This window comes from Patagioenas fasciata, chromosome 6 (genome assembly GCF_037038585.1).
Source record: "Patagioenas fasciata isolate bPatFas1 chromosome 6, bPatFas1.hap1, whole genome shotgun sequence".
Classification (NCBI taxonomy): Eukaryota; Metazoa; Chordata; class Aves; order Columbiformes; family Columbidae; genus Patagioenas; species Patagioenas fasciata.
In genome coordinates, this window is record NC_092525.1 from 19268808 (window position 1) to 19290675 (window position 21868).

The 21868-nt window shown below is 44.3% G+C and overlaps 1 protein-coding gene and 1 long non-coding RNA gene across 13 annotated transcripts in view; both read right to left on the minus strand.

Annotated features, from left to right (window-relative positions):
* Positions 1-21868, minus strand: part of NFIA (nuclear factor I A) — a 349358-nt gene that overhangs the window by 254332 nt on the left and 73158 nt on the right. The gene's annotated exons all lie outside the window — the stretch shown is intronic.
* Positions 3385-4023, minus strand: LOC139828275 (uncharacterized). Its single transcript, XR_011739712.1, has 2 exons — positions 3819-4023; positions 3385-3654 (listed from the first exon to the last, which is right to left on the minus strand). It is a non-coding gene; the product is annotated as an uncharacterized lncRNA (long non-coding RNA).

Consider the following 21868-nt stretch of genomic DNA (forward strand, 5'->3'; position numbering starts at 1 on the left):
CACAGTGTTTTCTGCCCATCACCATGATTCCCAACAGGAGAGCGAGGAGGATGAAGAGGTGTTGCAGTCCCCATCTGACAGATGAGGGCGGCTGCACCAGGATTTGGGGTTTGGGCCACAGGTGCATCACCAAAGCATCATACATGTGGGGATGTAGTTGTGCTAAACCTAAGTGGGAATAACTGCACCTATCCTTTTTTCTGTGATATCTCCTACTTCAATTGTGATTTACTAGAGGCATCGCTGCCTGGCATGGCTGTACGAGGGGTGCTGGATCTGGAGCCAAGCGTATCGCAGAAATGCCCGTGGACTTGCAATGCATTTCCACAGGGTGTTAAGTCTATGAAATAACTTCCCAGAAAAAGTGTGCGGAGTACGGAAAGAAAGCAAACAGGACAGAGACAGGCGGGATAAGCAGCATTCTCCCTTTTGTTTTGCTGTAGATCTTCTAATGGGGAGCATAATACGTGGTAACTCTATTTTAGCATAAATACCACTTTGCAAGCAGAATTTAGTTGAAAAACTGAAATACCGCAAAGAGAAGGTTCCCCGCAAAAGTGAACGCAGTTTGATAAGCGAGCTGTGATTTACTGATGGCCCTAAAAGTCTCTGCCCACCACATTGGTGCCTCCATCCAGCTGGATAAACACCCCGTTCGCAACTGGAAAAGGACGCAAATACGCAGAGTCGCCCCTAGATATACTTTATTTTTACCCGGTCCCACAGTGTTATTGCTGCTGGAAGCTGATGGGCACCTCTCACAATGGTACAAAATCATTCTCCAGCAACAGTGAGTGATTGCAGGGTATGGTACTGATATTGCCATCGTCCTAAATCCAACGGTTTATCAGGTAGTTTGGCATAAACACTTTGGACCTAATCTTGCACACCTCGATGGAAGTTGTGCTTGAATAAAGTTGCGCAAGGGTGATAAACATGGTGTGGCAAATAATGTTTATATGCCCATATACACACACATAATTTATTTTAGTCTATTACGTATCTACACATTGCTATATTCATGCAATATATTGCTCAAAAGGAAAGTATGTCTTTTGTCGCTGTTTTTCATATGAGAAAATTTCACATTTGGGATTTGCTTGTAATATAAAAGCTGAGATCCAAAATGTGGTGTGAAAAATAATGTTTAAGAATTGCTAATTGGACTTTGTAAGATTCAGGTAAACCCAAACTGAGGTACAGTACAAAGAAAAGTTATGTCTAAGAAAAAACAGGAATATGGTGCAAAAATGCCAGCGACATCAGCTCCACTGTTTACAAGCAGCAGTGGAATTTTAGCCGTAATTAAAACGCACTCCCCGCTGCCTTTCCTGCATGCTTTTCTCTGGGCTCTGTAACTTTTAAAATGAGCTGTGCATTATTTCCCAAAGCAGATAAATAAACACAAATCCAAACAGCAATGCGTAGAAGTACCTAGTCATTTTTCTCATTTCTCATCTATGCTGAAGTTCTGGGAAGGAAAAAACAAAAAAAAATCTGAGCGGCCTTTTCAAAGAAAAACTCGGACAACTTTGTACCTGCGTTAGGGACTGGCAAGGAGGGCACGGTAACAGGTGCAGGTTTATTGCTGCTTTTCTGGCATTGTGTGCGCGTGTCACACATAATTCATCTACAAATCTCTTCCACAATTACTTTTTCAAAATAGTTTCAGCCCTGCTGACCCAGAGCACTCATGAGGTCTGATCGCTTTCCTCGCGGAAACGGAGCAGTAAAGTTTTCCATCCCAAGTTTTCCTAAGTCTCTTTTCTGCTATTTAAAAAAAAAAAAAAAAAAAAAGCCAAAAAACCCCACCACCTTTTTCAGCCTTAAATGAGGTATTCTGTAAAACGTGGTAAAGTCTATATTTTTGATAGGAAGGACAGGAGCTCTCTAATATAGATATTTTAGAAAACTCACTTTTATCACATAAACCTTCAACTAAATTAAATTTCTGGGAAAAAAAGTAACGCTCTTCCACTGTGATTAGTAACTTCTCACTTCTCCGCCTTTTCTAATTTTATAGACCACTTCATAAGGTGCCAGGGCTGAGTCGTAAAAGTCATGTGTGTCTCACAAAGGCTGGTTGTAAGAACTCAAACCTGCACAAGAGCCCAAACACTTCTGCCTAAAAGATGTCGTAAAAAATCAGAGTGAAGCATGTCCACTCCGTTTCGCTTCCTCTGCCTTTCCCGGTGCCTTTGTAACAGCAAAAGAAATGTGTTAGTCTCAGAATCTGATTTTTTTTTTTTTTTTTGAAGTCTTTATTACTGTAATTCACTGACCTGCCGCATTGTAAGCCCTGGCAATATAGATCCCTGGGATGGGTACCCTGCGCTGGTACTCGACCTCTCTGGAGAAGCTGCTTTGTTTTTGCAGAAAATCAGTTTTTCTTAAAAAAAAAAAAATGAAATCCATTTGGGCTGCCTGTCACAATCACTGCTCTCCTCTCTTAGCAACAGGGAGAAGGTGAGACCATCCTCTGCTCACCCCACTGTTGTGTTAACGTCTATACTGGGCTGATTACCATAGGGTAAACCCCCGGCACAGCCGGGCGTGATGCGCAGGTGGCCCTTACAAAGAGACACTCAGCTACGTTTTTATTTGGATTCCTGGAAAAACACATAAATCACGACACCGCCCCACATACGTATGCCCGACCCCTTCACTCACTTCTTGGGTGAAAAGGTTATTGCTGAGCCTACGGAGCAGGTGTACCTACGGTCGCGGGGAGAGGCACATAGACTATTTATTCCTCCTTCAGAAAATTAAAAAGCTGAGCCTGGCGATCCCCCAGCCCAGCTCCCTCCTCCTCCAGGAGGAAATAAGCATTTCCTTACAGATATTCTACTTTTTTTTTTTTTTAAATCCTCTTCAGATTTAGATTGTCACTAAATATAGAAACTCTTGTAGCCACACAAAACGTGCATCACCCCGCAGCTGCTCATTTGCAATTTGTTCTGCACTTAAAAATCTCTTAATGCTACAAATAAACTTTGGGAAAGTTACATCCCAATAAACAATGAGGTGTTGTTTAAAATTACATGTGCTACTGTATTATTAGGTCTCTACCGACACTACAATTATCTTTTGAAGCTGGCAATAACGTATTAGCTGTTCAGTCAGACGCAGAAATAGACTGGTGTATAAGCCCTCTGCCATTTTTATGAATGGAAAATATTTTAAAAGATTGTTTCCAGTTTCTTCTTTGTCCTCTCCCCAAAAGGAGCCCCCTCGCCGAGACTCCTTCTCCACGTCACTTTAATATTAATATATATTAGCCATACATTGCAATACGTGATTAACTGCCTCCCCACCACCCCCACCACCACCCCCCTCCCCAAACAATACAGATACTTATTGGATTAACTACTCAGTCCTCGCTGGTAAGGAAAGCGGTATCCGTGAGCTCTCGCTTTTATTTGCACGTACAGTTGCAGATCTGTGGCATGACAATTAAAAAAAAGAAGAGAAAATAAATCCCTAAGCGGGAGCGCAGTGTCCGCCGCAGCGTCCGCCTGCTCCGCGGCACCGTTTTCACTCGCCCAGGGAGTTCGCTGCCAGGCGGTTTCTGCCCAGTTTTGCCCGATTTCTGCCCGTTCTCCGAGCAGAGGCTGCGGTGATGGGCGTCGCACGTCCCCTTCCTCCGGCACAGCCCTGGCACCGCATCGCCAGACGGGGAAAAATAGAAAATAAGAAAATAGAAGGGGGGAAGAAAAAAAACAAAAAGAAAAAAAAAGCCTTTAAAGTTTGCTGCCTGATTTTGGTCTGGCCTTTTTTTTTTTTTTGGGAGGGGCGTTAAAATAAATAAATCTCGCCACCTGCCATGTCTGCCTTCCAAACGTTCGCCAAGTCACTGGGAGCCATTTTCATCTAAGGTACAGGAAAAAAAAAAAAACCAAACGGAAAGAACAAAACGAAGCCGGGAGAAGCGCAGCCCGCGCAGGTCGGGGCCGCGACCGCTCCAGCCGCGCCCGCCCAACCTCCGCCGCTCGCTCCGCTGCCCCGCTGCGGAGCTTTTCCCTCTATTCCCCCCCCCCGCCTTTTTTTTTCCCCCCTCTCCCCCCCCGCTTTTGCCGCAGTCTCCGTCCGGCGCTGGGGCGAGTCCCGGCAGCACCGCGTTGATTTATCGCCGCTCCAGCCCCGGCTCGCAAATTATGTCACTTTAAATCACGCACATGCGGAGAGCGGTGAAGTTTTGGCCAGCTCGGAGCCGCCCCCCTTCCAAATAAAATAATAAAAACATAAATGCGAAAATAAAAGGGGTGGGGGAGAAATCCTGGGGAGAGCCGGCGCCCCCCGACCCCCGCCGCAAAATAAAGTCTCGACAAAAGTAGCGGGGGCGGCGCGGAGGGAGGGAGGGATGGAGGGAGGGGAGGAGGGAGGGAAAGGGAGATGGAGGGAGGGGGGCACCTGGCAGCCGCCCCCGCCGCTCCCCGCGGCGCTTCCCGGTCTCCGGTTGCGGGGAGGGGAGAGCGGGGGGGCCCCGCTGAACTCTCCCACCCAGCCCGGTGCTGCCGGCAGCTGCGTATCTACATCTATATGTGCACATCCATGTGCATTACCTATCGATGGATGTATATATAGCAGAGGTTTCCATGCTCTGGAGCGCTGGACCAGAGGGACACGGCAGCCCCCGGCTGTCCCAGCCCCACAGCTGAGGGGGTTTGTGCTGGTTACTGCAGGACCCCCGGGTCCCAGGGCTGATCCCGCTGGCCACAGGTCAAATCGGTAAAGCCAGGGGGTCCCCTGGGTCTGGGCGTTTTAGGCATCCGGGAGAGGAGCTGCAGCTCAGGCTCTCTGCACCCACTTCATTAGGCCCTACAGTGAGTTTACCTGTTATTCCCCATTGCATCCTTTAACAGTGGAGGGGAAAATAATAATAAAAATCAGTATCAAAAGCGCTAGTGACTTTGGTATAATTCAGGGGTTGACACAATCCATAGGGATTTCGTCCCGGTGCAGGCTCTGCCAGGTCCACTTGGCTGCACCCAGGGCAGGGTTGCAGGGGGAGAAGTTTCTGGAATGCCCGAAGCACTTCAGCCCACCAGCTGCATTTACAAGTCATTGAGACTTGCACTTCTGAAAGCCTAGTGCTGCATGCAGGACAGTTGCACATCACAGGTAGGTGCTTACATGGCTAATAAAATCTGGGATAAGCCCCTCAACAATAATGCAACACACGGGATTGGAGGTTGAAACTGTTTTCTGCACTGCAGCAACAAACTCTGATTTTTTTAAATCCCTTCCCCCCCCCCCCCCTTATTAAATTCAAGAAAAATCTCCAGATTTTCAGTGTCACGGAACTCCAACCTTTGGTGTAAGTGACTTCTGCCATGCTTGGCAAAGGGAACCAGCAAGCGGGCCTCCCATGTGTGCAACACAGAGAAAACTCCTGAATCTCCACGGAAAATCCTGCCTCTTGCTCATGATTTGGAAAAATCCGCAGGCGAAGGAAAAACGTATAGAGCAGAGGAGGACACTGGCCACCTCAGCCCTTTGGATAGTTTTATGGCAGCTTGGAAGTGTCTGCAGAAGCCAGGGCAGTGGGGGGCAGGTACCCCAGTACTTAGATACCTGAATCACAGGCACCCCAGGACTCGGGGACCCTGGCACCCAGGTACCCCAAGACACAGGTACCTCAGTACACCAGTACCCCAGCATTCAGATATACCTGCGCACAGATACTCCCAAAAACATGCTCCGAGACCCAGGTACCCTAGCAAATGGGTACCCCAAGACACAGGTACCTCAGTACACCAGTACCCCAGCACTCAGATATACCTGCGCACAGATACTCCCAAAAACATGCTCCGAGACCCAGGTACCCTAGCACATGGGTACCCCAGGATCTGGGTACCAATCACCCTGCTGCCCCCACACAGGGTCCCCCCCATGCGACACTGGGCTCGCGGGGTTTTTGCTGTTCTCCGCAGCAGACACAGTCAGTGCAATTCACCTCTAATTACAAACATCATGAGACTTGCTCCAAAGGCGATGCCAAAGGCCTTTATGAATTACTAGCTAACCTGGTTTAAAAAGTGTTATTGTAGGAAACAACAAAGGTTGCTTCCCCTTGTTGTGACAAATTTGCATTCGGCACATAGACGGTAGCAGTGGAGCTGGGTTTCTTAGGAAAAGTTACCAGCGGCCTGCAAGACAGCTGGAATTCATATTAGAATATTTTTAACGTGCTCTTACAAATACTTTGGCATACGCCTATTCCACTCCTTTTAATGATGTTGACTTCATTTCCTTAAATATGGGGGGAAAAAATGCTACAGCAACGCAACTTAATTAAATTAATAAGAATAAAAAATAATAAATAATTCTCCTTGTGTTACCATGGGGTTGCAAAATACACATCGGGGCATCTGATGGATAAAACCACACAACTTCGCAGCCGAGTGTTTCAAGCGAGCGCATCCCCGGGCACCTGCACACCCTGTGCTCACCACTCCCCTCCCATGCTCTGGGGCTCAGCAGCATCAGGGCTGTTTGCAAAACCAGCCCCGTGGACCCTCAGCTCCCTCTGCAAACACAGCGCAGGGGGGTGCAGCAGCAACTCCTCGCCCGCTGTGTGCACGCACGTGTATGTGCACGTATCCATACACATCGGTACATGCCTGCACGTGTATGTATATGTATGCATGAGCTATGCATTATGTGTGCGGATGCAGGTACGTGTGCACGCACAGTTTTGTGCGCGCGCGCCCAAGCACGTGCGCGCACGCCCGCGTGCACATGTGTGTGCAACAGCCCCGCGCGTGGCTACCCTGCGCACGCACGTGCGCGCCGACACGCACCCGCGTGCGGCCACGTCCCCCCGCCCCGCTTTCCCGCCCTCCCCGCCCGCCACTCACCGCCCGCGGCGCCCCCTGCAGGCCCGAGGCCGCCTCCCCGCCCCTCCCCGCCCCTCCCCTCCTTTCGCTTCCCTTCCCGCTGCCTGAGCCGCGGGGCCGCGGGGCACAGCGCCCCCTGCCGGCGGGTGCGGCGGAGGCGGGAGCGGCCTGACGGCGGCGGCGACACCGCCCCACGGGTGGGTGGGGGCAACGGCTTTGCTTCCCGACCCGGGAAAACTGCCCACATTTAAAGCCTCAGAGCAAAGCGTGACTTCAAGCAGCTTCCTCTCCCTTCGCCCGCGGTTTCTGCCAGTCGCGGTGTGTGGAGCCGACGCTGGCACAGCCGGCTCTTACCTGTCCCACCGCCCACTCTAGGGAAGGGAATGCCAGGTGTCCCCTGCTCCTTCCCGCCGCTTCCTGCTCACCTCCACAGCCCCACAGGGTTTCTGAGGCGGAGGGAGGAGGTGCACGCCACACTCCCCGGGCAGAACCAGGGGCACATTCCCCACAGCGCAGCTCCCGCGGGGCCGCCGTCGGTGTCACCCTCAGGGCAGCGCCCGCGCGCGGGGCAGGGGGTCCCAGGTGACCGCAATTAGCGCTGAGGGGCTTCCCTTCCTTCACCCGAACCTTCCCTTCATCCACCTGAACCTTCCTTTCCTTCCCCTGAAGTAAAAGGTGCTTTTTCACGGGACTGAGCAGCTCTCCTGCAGTAAAATGGAAGATAGGCAAGTGGCTTCAGCATCGGGGAACGCTAGTATATAATACAAGGGCTCTGGCTGATGTAAATGGTTGGACCTGCACCCCCTTCACAGGCTAATTTACACCAGTTGTTGGCTTGGCCTGGCTGCTGGTGGTCCTGGACTGTCCCCCTCCCTAACCAGCCTGGTGAGGGTGGCTCTGATGGGCTTATTCAGCATGACCACTAAGGGTTTCAGGACAAAAAAGCATTTGTCTGGTTGGTCAGTGTTAGTGTTTTCTGGTTTTAGCTACAAAACGTTGCAGACTCTTGAATAATCACTGCCTGTTACATTATGTCTATCACCTTTTTGTTTTTAGCCTGAGGAAAATTATTCCCATGCACTGGGAGTGTTGCTGTGAAGGACACTTCCTGGTATTTCCCTAAATGACATTAGTTTATGTGCAAGAGGATGAAACACTTAACTTCAGAGGTATAGACACGTACATATACACTGTGTTGTTATAACCACCACAGAAATGCTAATATTGATTTTAGAAAGCAGGCAAATTCTGCACCTCAGCACGTGCACGCACAGATTTGTGTGATATTTTCCTTGGGCCTTCTGGGATTGGTTTCCAGAACCTCAGTAGAAATCTACTTTTATAGCACATTTGAGGGATTCCGGCCTGACAGAGGACTTCCCAACATGGGCCACATAAGTGTTTTGTGGCTGCTTCTGTGGGTTACTCTCTAGTGTTCACTAAGTAAAAATAAGAATATTTACCCGCCCAGACCGTTGTTTTTTTTTACCCATGTAATAAAATATGACACTAGAGGGCGGCCTGTTAATGTGATTCAATAATGAAATTGCAGCGCCTGCACATGGAGACGCAGCACAGACCCAGCTTCGTGCCACGGCCCTGGCTGGCAGTGGGCCTGGGAACGGCTTTTGCCCTTGGTAACCCAGAGTGTAATACCAGAACCCCAACCAAGAAATATCCCTAAGAAATATGATTTCTCAGCAGACTGATGTGAATTGCATTGCCTCGCGAGTGGTTGTGCATGTAGCATTAATCCAGCTGGGAGAAGGATGTGGCAGGAGTTATCCCATCTGCTCCCTGATGCTAAACCTTTGTCCTGCCTCAAACGATTGCACCTACTTTTACAACTAAACAACGGTGTTGTGATTGCAACCGGGTTTTAGCAGCCTGCACCGCAGTTCAGTGAATGTGGCTCACTCAGCCTCTGCACACTCTTCCTGTGACCGAGGAGCTCTTTTACTGTTCCAGAGGCTGCTTTCCTTGTGTCAAATGAGGTTAATAGCTGCATGCAATTTAATTAATTAAAGACTGTGAATATTTTTAGAACACCAGGCAGAGTATGCGTCAGAAATACTAGGTATTATCTAAATACACAGTGCTGTCATTATTAATATTTACGTTTTGTACCTCCTGGAAGCCATGATTTCCTTGTGGTAGGCTGCTGACAGCAATACCTTTTCTCCCCAGATTTAAAATCTGCGTGTCAAATGTGAGCCAACAGGCAAAAGTGACGTCAGACAGGCTGAGGTAAGACTGAGGATGCCGGGTCACAGCACCGCACACACCGGCAGGGACCTGGGACACTGTCTGTTGTTGCACACGGACCACACCACAGGTGGGTTTTAAGGCAGCCTTGCAGCTTGCTCTACAATAGCTTCAAGAGGCTTTGAGAGCTATGAGACTATCAAAAGTAATTCAGCGTGTTCACCATGAAACAGGAGAGTGTTTTAAGTGGAACTTCTGTGAGACTTCTTATTGTCTGAAGCAAGAATTGGCCTGAAGTTACAGATGGAAAGAGCTTAAATTAGTGGCCGCTTTTCTGAAAACTGATGTTCCTTAGCATTTAGCAATAACATGTCCTCAGTTTTTGCTAAATTGCAAACGAGCAATTAATTTTTCAGCACTTGTGCAGAATACTTTAAAAATGGAAACATGAAAGTCTTCTATTAAAATGAAGTTGATAGTATGCACCTGCCACTAATGTACTGTACACTGTGTCTTCCACTCATTATAGTGATGATTTGGGTTGAGATCAAGAGTCATATAGTGAAAATCACTTCAACACGTGCCTGTTCATATGCATAAACTCCTGTGTACCAGATGGCAAAATATAATGACATCTTAAACAGCTAATTGCATAAACCTTGTAATGCAGATAATTGCTGAACCAAAGTATGAGTTAATAATTTCCCACTGTATTGCCTGGCTTGACACTAATTCTAAAGGAAAGTTGTGACAATTCTAACACACTAAAGTTCACCGAGCGGTAATTAAAACTAGCACTTAAAATCATTCGACTTTCAAACCCTTAATTACAATTCAGTGGAATCACTTTGTAGAAATCTAACATTTCTAGATAGTTACATGATAGCTGATATTTCATCGTTGTCCCTTTCATGGTGTTCTTCTGAGACATGCTTCAGGAAGCGTGTCACTCTCTCTGGAAGTCTAAGGCTGTAATGATTTCTGTACCAGCGGTCACTGGAAACACTTGGAAAACCATGGCCAGGACTAGGAGTGAACATAGAGACTGCTGCAGGTTTTTCACAGGTTATGCTTAAAGCAGCATGGCAAGCAGTCGTTTTTAATCACCTGGTGACATATAAATGTAAATAAACAGTGAGCCGCTACAATGAAACACATCCGTTTTCAAAGAGTGGGTTTAAGAATTCAATTGTTTTGGTTGGGTTGATAACAGACAGACTGACCGCAAAGACGGGGGAAGAGCCATTACTGTATGTTGGAAAAGCTGCCGTGGGATTGAAACAATGAAGAACTTAAATATAATTCATGATGGTAAATACAGTTTTAGGAGAAATAAGCCTTATCAGACAAACGTAATTTCTTTCTTTGATGAGGCGCATCAAATAATATGATGAAGGTAAAGACTGAATTATAAAGGTCAATGAAGAGATGTGATATTCTTTTTTTTTTTTTTTTATGGAGACTAGAATTAACACTGTGTGATATCCTGATCAAAACCCATTAAAAATAGCAACAGAGCATGCACTAATTAGATTAGGAATTGGCTAATAGCCTGTTAAAAAGTAGCTATGAATCAGGAAGTGTTATCAAACAGGAGAGTTTTACCAGGATCAGCATCAGGTCAGATGCTAGTCAATGTTTTCCTCAATGATTTGGATGTAAACACTGTAAATTCACAGCTGAGAATTTTGAGGATGACAGGAACATTGGTGAAGTGACAGACAATGATGAGAATGATGCTCCAAGTGATCTCAGTTGCTTGATGAGCTGAGCCCATTCAAACACAATTGGTTTTAATACAGACAATATAAGATTATGCCGTTTCTGGTGCTCACACTTTTAAAAGATCGTTAGAAAACTGGAGTGGGTGCAGAAAAGAGCCACAGAGAAGATTTCAGGGCTGAAGAAAGTGCTTAATGGTGAAAGACTTAAAGCGCTCAATCTGCCTAGCTTACTGGAAAGAAGACTTAGACGTGACATGAGTATGATGTGTAAGTATTTAGGTACCTGTGAGATCTGTCTGGAAGTATCATCTGCTGGATACCAATGACATTTTTAATCTTTCAGAGAAAAATGGATATCTGCAAGCTGATGTCTAACTCAAGTGAGAATTTAGGTGGGTTTATTTTTTTGATAGCAGGAGTGGCCAAAGGGTAATTTTCAAGGCACAAAGTGCATACTGGTTGTTTCGTTTGGTACTTTCTATGTCTATATGTATTGTTTCAAAGTAAGACCAGAAAACCTGCTGTAACCAAAAACAAGCTAGTGCATTTCATGCTGGGGCAATGGCACACAATGGATTGTAATATATCAAGAGGCTTTCTCTAGCCTTCAACACTGTGAGCCTATAGACATCATCAGAGACATTTCATAAGCATTTAGGAGCAGGAACATATACCTGTGCAAAGAAATAATGAAGTAATAACAAGTCTAACACATTTCATGGGCTCTCCAGACCCAGGCCAGGTGTGTAAGTATCACACATTCACATATCTCTAATAACATATCATTTTAAAAGATAGAGACTGAATTTATGTGCTTATGAAGCTACACAAAACCACCAAAAGGCAGTGGATCTGTCACCCCTTGCCTGCCTCCTGGCACAAAATAGCTGGTTCCTCAGAGCTCTGTGCCTCTGCTCTCTGACAAAGGAGAACCAGTGATTCCATCTCCAGGCATCTTCTACCTGGAAGTCTGTTTTATTCACGGTGTGAATAAGACAGCCCTGCATTGGAGTGAGTCACAGACAGAAGATTAGGCTGAAACTTCAACCCAAACCTCTTTTTCCAAAGCAGTCCTGCCTCTGCGATTGATTCCCTTGGGAAATGCTGACAATCCCTTGTACTGCTGCTCTCGCAGCCCCCTGCCTCTGTGGCCATACAATTCCCAAATGTGTATACATGCTCTTTACATCCTACAAACCTTTTCCTCTCTCACCCCTCCAAAAAGTTCAACAACAGCCAAAACCATGAGCAAACACAGGCGCTTTCAAGACTCTGCAATACCACCACATGCGTTTCCTCCCATTCCAGCTCAGTGTAATGCAGAAGGAGGAGAAAGCAGGGGCCTCATCCCATTTCCTTCAGCTCTAGCATGTTCTCAGGGGTTTCCCATCTGTGTTTGGAGTTCAACCCACCCTAATAACCTGTGAGCCCCTGGTGAAATCTGGGATCTGAACTCTTATAAAATCAAAGAGCATAGACTGTGCAGGAGGTCAGAGTAAAGGCTCAGCACAATCCCTTCTGCCCCTAAATGCATTTATTAGCCTATGAAACGTCACTACCAGGTGTCTTGTGTTGTTATTAATTTTACAGATGGATGTAACCAGATCTGATACAAAATATTTCTATGCTCAGATCCCCACTACTGCTCCCCTTGGTCTTTCCAGCCACGTCTGCTGTGAATCAGTAGCCCTGTTACTTGTGGGAGCACCACCAGCATGTACAGCTGGCGAAGGTCGGGCTTTTTTTTTCCCTGGAGAAAGATGCCCCAGGGAAGATGCTATTCTAGCTGGTTATAACATTTTCCGTCTCTACTGAGCATACTCTGTAAAGTCTTGGCTCAGGTGACTGAGTCAAGCTTAGCAAAATGACTCCATCCAGTAGAGCTCATGATGCTTTGTGTGATGCATGAAGAGAGGGCACTGGTTTTGTGTATCCCTCTCCTAATTATTGACTTGAGGCACTCTGTCAACTGTCTGTACCTAGCTGGGGTTTGTAGCTAAGGTCTGGCCTTCCCTCACACTCTTCATCAGCTGCAAGGTAAATAAATGTGCCCCCAGGTGGTCCTGGTGGTTTCTCCGACAGTAGTGTTCTTTAGGGCAATTTCAGTACAAACCTCTGTGGAATGCATGTATTTTATTCATTGGTCATACACATAGGTGAAGTATGTTGATATTTCAGTCTATATCTGCACCATAACTACTACAACTTGTCCATACAAGAGACACTGATAACTCAATAACAAAAGCAAAAAAGACACTGAGTAGCATTATTAATTGATAACTCAAATGCCAAAAGTTTGGTGGACATTGAAACTGTCTGATGGCAGAGCCTGGACAGCCAGATAGCGCCAGGGACTTCAGTAGAGATCAATCCCATGGCTGTGACCTGCCTTTTGGGCTGGCAGTGACACTGGTAATCAACTCTGAACAGGAACTTGTCCCACTGATCAATTCAGCAGCTTAGAATGAAACATGAGCTGAAATGATTTGCCAGGAAGGATGTAATCTGAGGAACTTCTTTATCTTTAAAATAACTGGTAAATCCAGGATGTGGTGGTTGATGTGGAGGTGACTTATTTCTCAATCTGTAAACATAAATTGGTCTTCCTCTTTTCTTTCGATGTTGGTAGATTATCTTCCAGAAGTGGAAATCTAGAAAACAAGACCAAATATGTTGCTGTATCTCTTTAATGCTCTTTGCAACATTATTTTCTGCTTAGGATTTCTAGATATACTTACTATATCAATGTATATATTGAGTAAGAACCATTTTTGATAATGAATTTTATCAAAACGGGCTTAAGAAACAGTGCTGAAAACATCACATGCATTTTAAGTTTTAATAATAAATACTGCTTAAATTTGATCTACAATATCTCTGTAATTCTCTTTCTAACTGGCACTCAACGCTCAAATGGTGCAAATGTAACAAATATTCAGTAAACAGGAACATAACTCATAGTTCTCCTACCTGGCTGCTGTCTGGTACTCTTCAGAGGAGGAGCCATCTTCTCATCTTCTGTTTTCTTCAGGAGGTGTTCAGGAAAGAGTCCAGCCACCACCTTTTAGCTTTTCCTACACCTGCACACCTGTCTTCACTATGTGTCATATGTGTCCTCATATCCAAAAGCATCAGAAACAGACCAGAAGATCTGCTGGTAAGTAGGGAAGACACTCTGGGAAGAGTGAGCCTCCAGATTCTGTTCTGTGTGGAGCGTTTGCCCTCTGCCACCAGCCTGATAAAACAGCCTTATGAAATACAGTATTATCTGGGAAGAGGAATCAGCTCTCAGAACTGGTGATCTCACTGGAGATCTGTCACTTTTCCACATGAACACCTGGCAACTGCTTTTCTTTACCTTGCCTAATTTACCTTTGATTTCTAAGACCCTAAGGCAGCTAAAGATCAGAAAATAGTTTGGTTGATACAAAAAAGAAATGCACCTCTTTTCTTAGCATCGGTTCTCAAATAATTCTTTCATGCACCTCTATCGCCACGTGTAATCACTTACAGGTGTCAGCTGGAACATGGTGTCTTTTGTCTTCTCAAGTGCTTTGGCTAGCAGGGACCCAAGAAGCTTTGGTTTACCTTGATTAATAGGTTGGCTATTGGTCTAAATGACCACCGGAAAAGGGCACCTTGTAAGACAAGAGCTTCCCTTGTCAGTCACATGGATTGCTTCACCTTGGTATGTTTCAGAGCAGTGTTGCTGGGATAGTATGGACCTGGGGCTGACACCAGTGGGACGTGTAGATATACAAGGCTCTGGAATGACTTGCAATTCAGGTGGCTGAGCTCCACGATGGACACCAGAACAAGGAAAGGACACCAGTGATCTTGAGTGCAGTTAGACCTGATTTACACGTTATTTACTTACCATACACTCCATATCCCACCAGTTTAAGTTTGTAATATGGGCACTTGTCACTGTCTTAAAACCCTTCAGCAGTGACTGCTGTCTGCTCTCTTAATTAATGATTTCATTGTTCATTACACCTATTTCTGTGTAACCGTCAGGGGAGTTTCTCCTGTTTTAGCTATGTAAGTAAGAACCATACTCAAAATCAGAGTAGGAGTTTGAACTAGGCAGTGTCTTCAGGAAAAAACCTGAAGATTGCCTGCAGAACAACCTCTTCAGAGGTTTTGGGGAATTTTCCAGGTAGCAGGAAATCTTATTCAGGACATTTCTGCAAGACTTTGACATTTATAGGGTGGCTGTCAGTGCTGTGTAGCCTCAGGAACATTATCATTGACGTGTTGCAGAGCTGTCACTGTTACATGTACCATGTTCTTCAGCAGAGCAATAATTATCAGTGTTTTTCTTAACCCAGGTCTTGTCAGTGAGGTCTCTTTGCTGTGTCCCTCATTTCTGTTTAGAATGGAAGTAATAGTAAGACAAGGAGGCTCTAAAAATTAAAGAACTCAGAGTTACGAGACAATTTTGTAAATTTCGGCCAGGGTTAATTTCTAAAAGCTAATTCTCATTTACTATTTATTTTGAAGAATAGAGGCTAATGCTGGTTTTGTTTTGTTGTTTCATTTTAAACCTCCATTATTTGTCAATTTCTTTAAATTATTTGGTTTATTCACAGCATTCTTTAAGGCTTCTTCTCCTAAATTATTTCATCTTGGTGACTGAAGTGATTTCTGTATAGCTGAACACTACTTTATGCAGCTCCCATCGGGGCTATTCACGTATCCATATGTGCATGCAGCTCCCGCTAATGCTTGTCAGTGGGACTTAACATATGAGCACGGACATGAGAATAGACCCCTTACTGGGCACTTCACTGGGTGCTTTTTTATGTTGATATAGATAATTCATGACAAACATTACTGTTATTAGAAATCACTGCATTTAACAGGACACAGAACACAACCTCCCTTTCCTTATTAGTCTTGCCTATGGGAGCTGCTTGGTGGGATTTGCAGGCTTGGATTAAATGCTTCATAGACACAAACTGGCATCCAAGGTTATTGCATAAAGTAGCTTTAGCCTGTGTGTTCCCTCCTGTTTACCATGCAACAATACACAGTTAAGCCACTTCACTGAAAAAAAGGCAGGTGAAGGCGTGAAATGGTACTTGGATGTTTGCGTTCTGTCTGTGGGTCCATCTAGGCAGCACACTTGGGGCTTGAACATTCAGTACTTATGAAAACAAACGGAAAGCTAAGGTAACTTTGAGCATTTACATTTTATTTCTGGCTACCTGTTTTCTGCATCTTTAGTGGTTTTCAGCTGTGGACTCCCCACTACGCTGGTATTTGTGTGCATGTAAGTTAACTGATGACAGAACACCTTCCATCATGAAGTTGAAGTCTTCAATATGTTTTGTAAAACCGATGCATCTTGTACCATCTGTAATCCCACTCCACTGCAATACACAGACATGCAAATGTTGAATCATTATTATTTGCTAACCATATGAAAATAATTACTGATTTCAGTGTAATTTGTTATGAACATGTGTCCACATCTGAAAGGGGAAATGACCAAGTCAGGATGTGTTCTCAGTCTTTTTTCTGGTAGGAGGTTTTCTGCCTTTAAGCCACAGTTTGAAATTTTGGAGGCTGTTTTTTTATAAATGTACAACCCTTGGAGATGTTTGCTGAGCTATAATTCTGGGTGCACAAGGGACCAATGAACTAAAGTAAAGCCAAACATGGGCAGGAAGCACTGTGTTTCAATACTCCAGCCTTTCAGGAATTAATTTACTTAGTTTAAATCTTCACTTTCTACCTCACTCCATGTTTTCAGGCTTGCTCTAATGGTACTAGAAACACGAACAAGTTGATAAGAGAGTACCATGATATGACAATGCCTGTTTTATAGAAGATCTGGCCCTGATCCATCATCTACATTGTGGGCAGAACCTCATAACAAGGCAGAAGTCTTGAATTCATTCCTGTGGGCACTGGCACTCACTTCTGAAGGCTAAACCAGAGGCACATCTCAGGACAGAGCCAAATTCAATAATTTCAGGAAGCCGTACCTCGCGGTTATACATTGCACACGGTTCACCAGCACTTCCTGTTTAAAAAGTTGATTTTCAGTGACTGTAACTTTGCCACATATTAACCATTAGAGCACATTTTCCAAACTCCATGTTTTTGTCAGGCTGATTTATTTCTGGAAATTTTAAAATCTAAGCTAATTCATCTATCTCTAAGAAAAATGCTAGAAAAAAAAGTTTCATTGTTACCATTCTGGTAGTTTGTCCTTGTAAAGCTCTGATAACATTGTGATTTGAGAGCAACAACTAGGAGGTTGGCCTACATCATCTATTTCTTAATAAATGCTTTACAGTAGCCTCAAAAAAATCCATCAAATCTGAAAAGCCTTTACAAACTCAAAGTTTGTGCACAGTCAGCAAAAGTTTTCTAGGATTAAACTGCTAAACTCAGTGCAAGTTGATCGGGAACAGGCACCATTTGGGCAGAACACAAGCCTGTCGTCTCACTGGTTAGGGGGTTCAAGAACACCACTCTACAACCTTCTTGCAAAGACTTGCTAACTTTTGGGCACTCAATCTTGAATTCCCAGCAGTGTCCCGTGAACATCCACTCTTCATGGGGAATTAAGTGTCATTTACAAAGCAGGTAATGAGTTAAAATAACTGTGCCCATATTGCCCAGTAGGAACTCTCTCTTTTAACGGGTACTAATGGACACCAGCTATTAGTTACTCCTACATTAAGGTGCATTCATATTGAAATTTTGTACTGACATTACAATGCATGTGATTAAAATGCAGAAGAATTACACATTAGATATCGTGTGGCTGGATGAAAGTGTAATTTAGCTGAGTCTGCAGATGCAGTCATGCAGGTGTTTCCATAATTCTGATTCAGTTGGTAAAACCGTTGATGTTCAGTGGCCCTCAAATCACACAACCATCTGTGGTTCAGTTCGTTGTGAAAGGAATTCCTTGTGCCTTTTATCAGATACAATCACTGGATTCCTGAACAAAACTTTTGTGAATCAGGCGATGTTTAAGTGTCAGGTGCTTTGAGACGACAGACGATATTAGAGACATCAGGTATTTCAGGTTGCATTTGTTAACCACAGAGCTAGTGGAAGAAGAGGATAAAACCTGGGCCCTTTGTGGGAATATTTTCTTACTCCTAGGAAGGGTTATGTTTTCTTACATTAAAACAAAACAAACAATGAACAAACAAACAAAACCAACCTGGATTGCATCTGATTGCAGGTTTTGAAACCAGTCTGGCCATATGCATCTCCCTACAAAATAGTCAGGTACATGAAAAGCGCTATATGCCAGAGGATTTTATAGGTAGATTCACATTTTCTACTTAGGTCTAATATTGATAAATACAATCACAACAGCTGCAACTCTTGGTACTCTTAGTTTTCATAAACACAAGATGATGCCAGTTATGTTCAGTGCAGAGCCGGAGAGCTGAGCCCAACATGCAGACGGGTCCACAACTGCCAGCAGAAGCTCCTGCACCCTTAAAGACATGCACATACCCCATTCCTTTGCTTAGACCAAGAACTTGAAGGCAGAAAGCTGTGATTTGGAGCAAAAGATCAGAAAAAAATAGGTAAGGAAAGCAGGGACAGAGCTTACAGGAGCAGCGCTCCTTCTGCAGCTGTGGTTCAGCAAAGTTGTGGAGCTGCAACAGGGGGATTTGCAGCTGCGCTTCCTACAGCATTTTCCAGCCCATAGGTCTTCCCAGGGCAGGGACATGCAGCCCTTTGCTACATTTAGAAGCAGGCTGACATAACTTTTGGAGGATTGCAGACTTCACGTCATCTGAACGCAGTGTGAAGCAATCTAGCTAATGTGGAGTTTTGTCTAGGAGGTCTTTGAGGGTTGAGCAGAGTTTGAAAGAAAAAGAGCAAGTCAGAGTCACAGAAAGTTTCCTCTTTACCTCAAGGGTCGCCGTGTTTACACATTTTGAAAGAGTTACTGAGCTCATTTGTGAGAGACTTTTAATTTATGTATTAAAGAAAAATAAAGACCTCACAAGATTTTTAGTCCATCAGCAACATATAGAAACAAGAAAAATCTGTCCTCAGTTGATGAAATATTTATCATTGAAATCCCAGACATTTGCATCCAGTGTAAGGGCAAGACAAATCTTATGTATAACCTCCTAGAGAATTCAGTTAAAAGCAGTTTTGGATACCTGTAAGTAATTATGCTATCACATTCTCTAACGGATTTAATTTGAGCCAAGTAGCAACTACTGTATGTCCAAAAGATAATGAATTAAAGCAATGCTTTGGCATATCCCCTTTCTGAAATGTTAGCAGCCTCTCGAGTGACTTGAAAAATGGGCTTCAATAAATGGACAGGAAAATATATGCAATTAAATTAAATCAATAAAGCTGTCCTTGACCAAAGTCCAAACATTAAAAACAACTCCAATTGAATTATGAGAAATCCTTTTCTGATTTTAACTAGATTAGTTTAATCACATGTGCACCAAAGTTGCGTGCCACTCTTCAGCAAGTTTATGGAAACAAAAAGTAACATACTACTCTCTGTCTCTCGCTTCAGCCCAGATTGGGCTTTTCCTTAGAGAAGAGCCATTTTCTTATTAACGAGGTCACTTGGACAAAACTGCAGAGCAGGGTTGCAGGTGACAGCCTTAGTTACCAGCCTTCTTTGCTTCCACAGATCTCCTCATCCCCAGAACTACACAGGCTCTTTCTTTCCTCTCGTTGAGAAACAGAAATATTTCCACAACCCTGAAAAGCTGTGAAATGTGAAAAGTCTTCCAAATCTCATAGTAACTGGAAGATTTGGATTTCCCCCCCTCCCCACCCCGCCTTTCTCTCTTGAGTTTCTTTTCTATGTCACTGATATGCCTGAGGATAAATACACTGACAAAATCAGAGGTGCTCCAAATTATGGTGAGAATACACATAGATACAAGCCACAGACATAAGCAAATCTGAAAACAGAAATCCTTCAGAAGTAAAACAAACAAAAAAAAAGAGGCAATTAAAAAATCAGAGGCTTCTGGATATAAGTTTTTTGCAACAGTCAGATACTGCAAGAGCCCTTAAAAACAATCAAGCACATACGTATACAAACCCTCACTCAGAATTCCACGTTGATACATACCAAGCAGGGCAAATTTAGGGAACTAAGACTCCATGCTCAAATACCTACCCTCGGTCCCCATTACCTCAGAGAGGGCAGGAGTTCAACTCTTCCCTTCCCCAGGGTGCAGGGACAGCTGACAAATAACTTCACATCAGCCGAACAGCCACCAGCTGGGAATCACTGCACAGGTCTACGTGCCTGCAGGAGCCCTGAACCTGCAACACCTGTGCGATCAACATTGCTTGGCTGGTTCCCCGGGCTGTCTTGTATAATGAAAGTATTCTTTTAAATTCAGACAGAAAACAGAACTTTAAGATATTTACATCTGATCACAGCCACGAAGCACTTAAGATATGAAATAAATGGATCTGGGGAAATAATTCAGAAGTAGCAAAATGTTGAATTTTTACTCTTTGGGGACTTGTGGATTTTCCCCAATTGTTTCCAAAATCAAGTCTGAATTACGACAAAACGATTTGCCTCAGATAAGGGACAGAGGATTAGAAGCAGCATTATTTCCTGCCCTATAAAGAGAGCAGTGAAGTGTTGCAACCAGCAAGCGAGAGTAAAGATGTCAGGGGCAATGGCTGCAACATCCAAGACTTGGCCCTGTTTTCTTCCTCAGCTGCCTGCATGAGCTGGATGGAGAACAGCCATCCATGAAAGTGGCTCTGCTCACCCCCAATCTGTGACCTCCAAAGCTCTCACAAGGATGTAACTTCACAGCTCTCTCATGCTCTATTCAAAGCCCCTCAATATGAAACCCCAATCACAGCTGGTTGCAGAACATGGAAATCTCCATACGCCTGTAGCAACTGCACTGAACTTCACAGTTGTGTGTAAACTGGGTCTCCAGGGTGGTTCTGAAGACCTTCCTATAATGTATCCCCACAAAAGGTGTATCCAGGTCTTTAGCAGGATACAGAGCCAAATGTGACAAAACTTAACCGTAGAATGATATGAAGCAGTACAAGAAGAATAATATCACAAATAAACACTCGGTGCTGCAGGTACAGGAGCGGGAAAACTTGCACTGCTTAAGTCTCCTACTGACTTAATTTTGACCACATTGGGTGATACTTCAATTATGTGTTGGGAGATCAAGCTGAGTAGCAAGACACCTGAAAAAGGCAAATACCTTTGTGCTGACAGCAGAACCTCTGCGTTGGACAATACTCAGCTATTTGCACACATACTGCGAAGACCGAGTAGCTCAGATTCCCTTAGCAACCAAAGTTGGCACCTGTGATATTTGTTTTCAGCGACTGACACCAAGAGTTTGAACTTACATCTGTTTTACTGAATTATGGTAAAACAGCATTAGTAACTGCAAAAAGCAGCTCTAATTTGGACAATACCATCCAGATCACTTGCAGCTTGTACTGCCTGTAATTTCATTTCACATCCCGCCCAGAAAATACGGGAAACTGTATAGCAGAAGAATATGACAAGTCTTACGCAGGCTGGGCCTTGACAGTTCGACCTATTCCCAGCTATAAAACTTGCTTGTGCAGAAGTTTTCCGAATGTCTTTTATAGTTCATTTGTGAAGGATTGTCCACCTGGTGTCTTATCACCAACTGTGGAATGAGTCCAGGAGATGGCAACAACCTGAACTGCTGTGGGGGATAACAAGGACTCTGTTATGACTGGGAACGTTTGCAGTACTATAAATAACTCTATCAATATTGTGATAATGGCACTTTAAAGAGGTCTATTTTACAAGTGTTGAATGTAAGAGAGACCACAGCTGTGCTCATTAATTCTGAAGTATGCTTCTCTCTACCTACAATTTGCAGGTGTAACAATAGGAATGTTGACTCAGTGCAGGTCTAGCTAGTGTTTGGATTAAAAAAAGGTCACAGTAGCATGATTAGTTCTTAATGAGTCTTTATTGTGTTTGGCAGTGGGAAAGCAAATGATGATCGTTTAATTGAAAACAATAAAAGTAAAATGGAACTTTGTTACAGAATTTAGCTATACGTAAATAGCTTCTCCCCCTGCAAAGAGCAAGTACCGTAA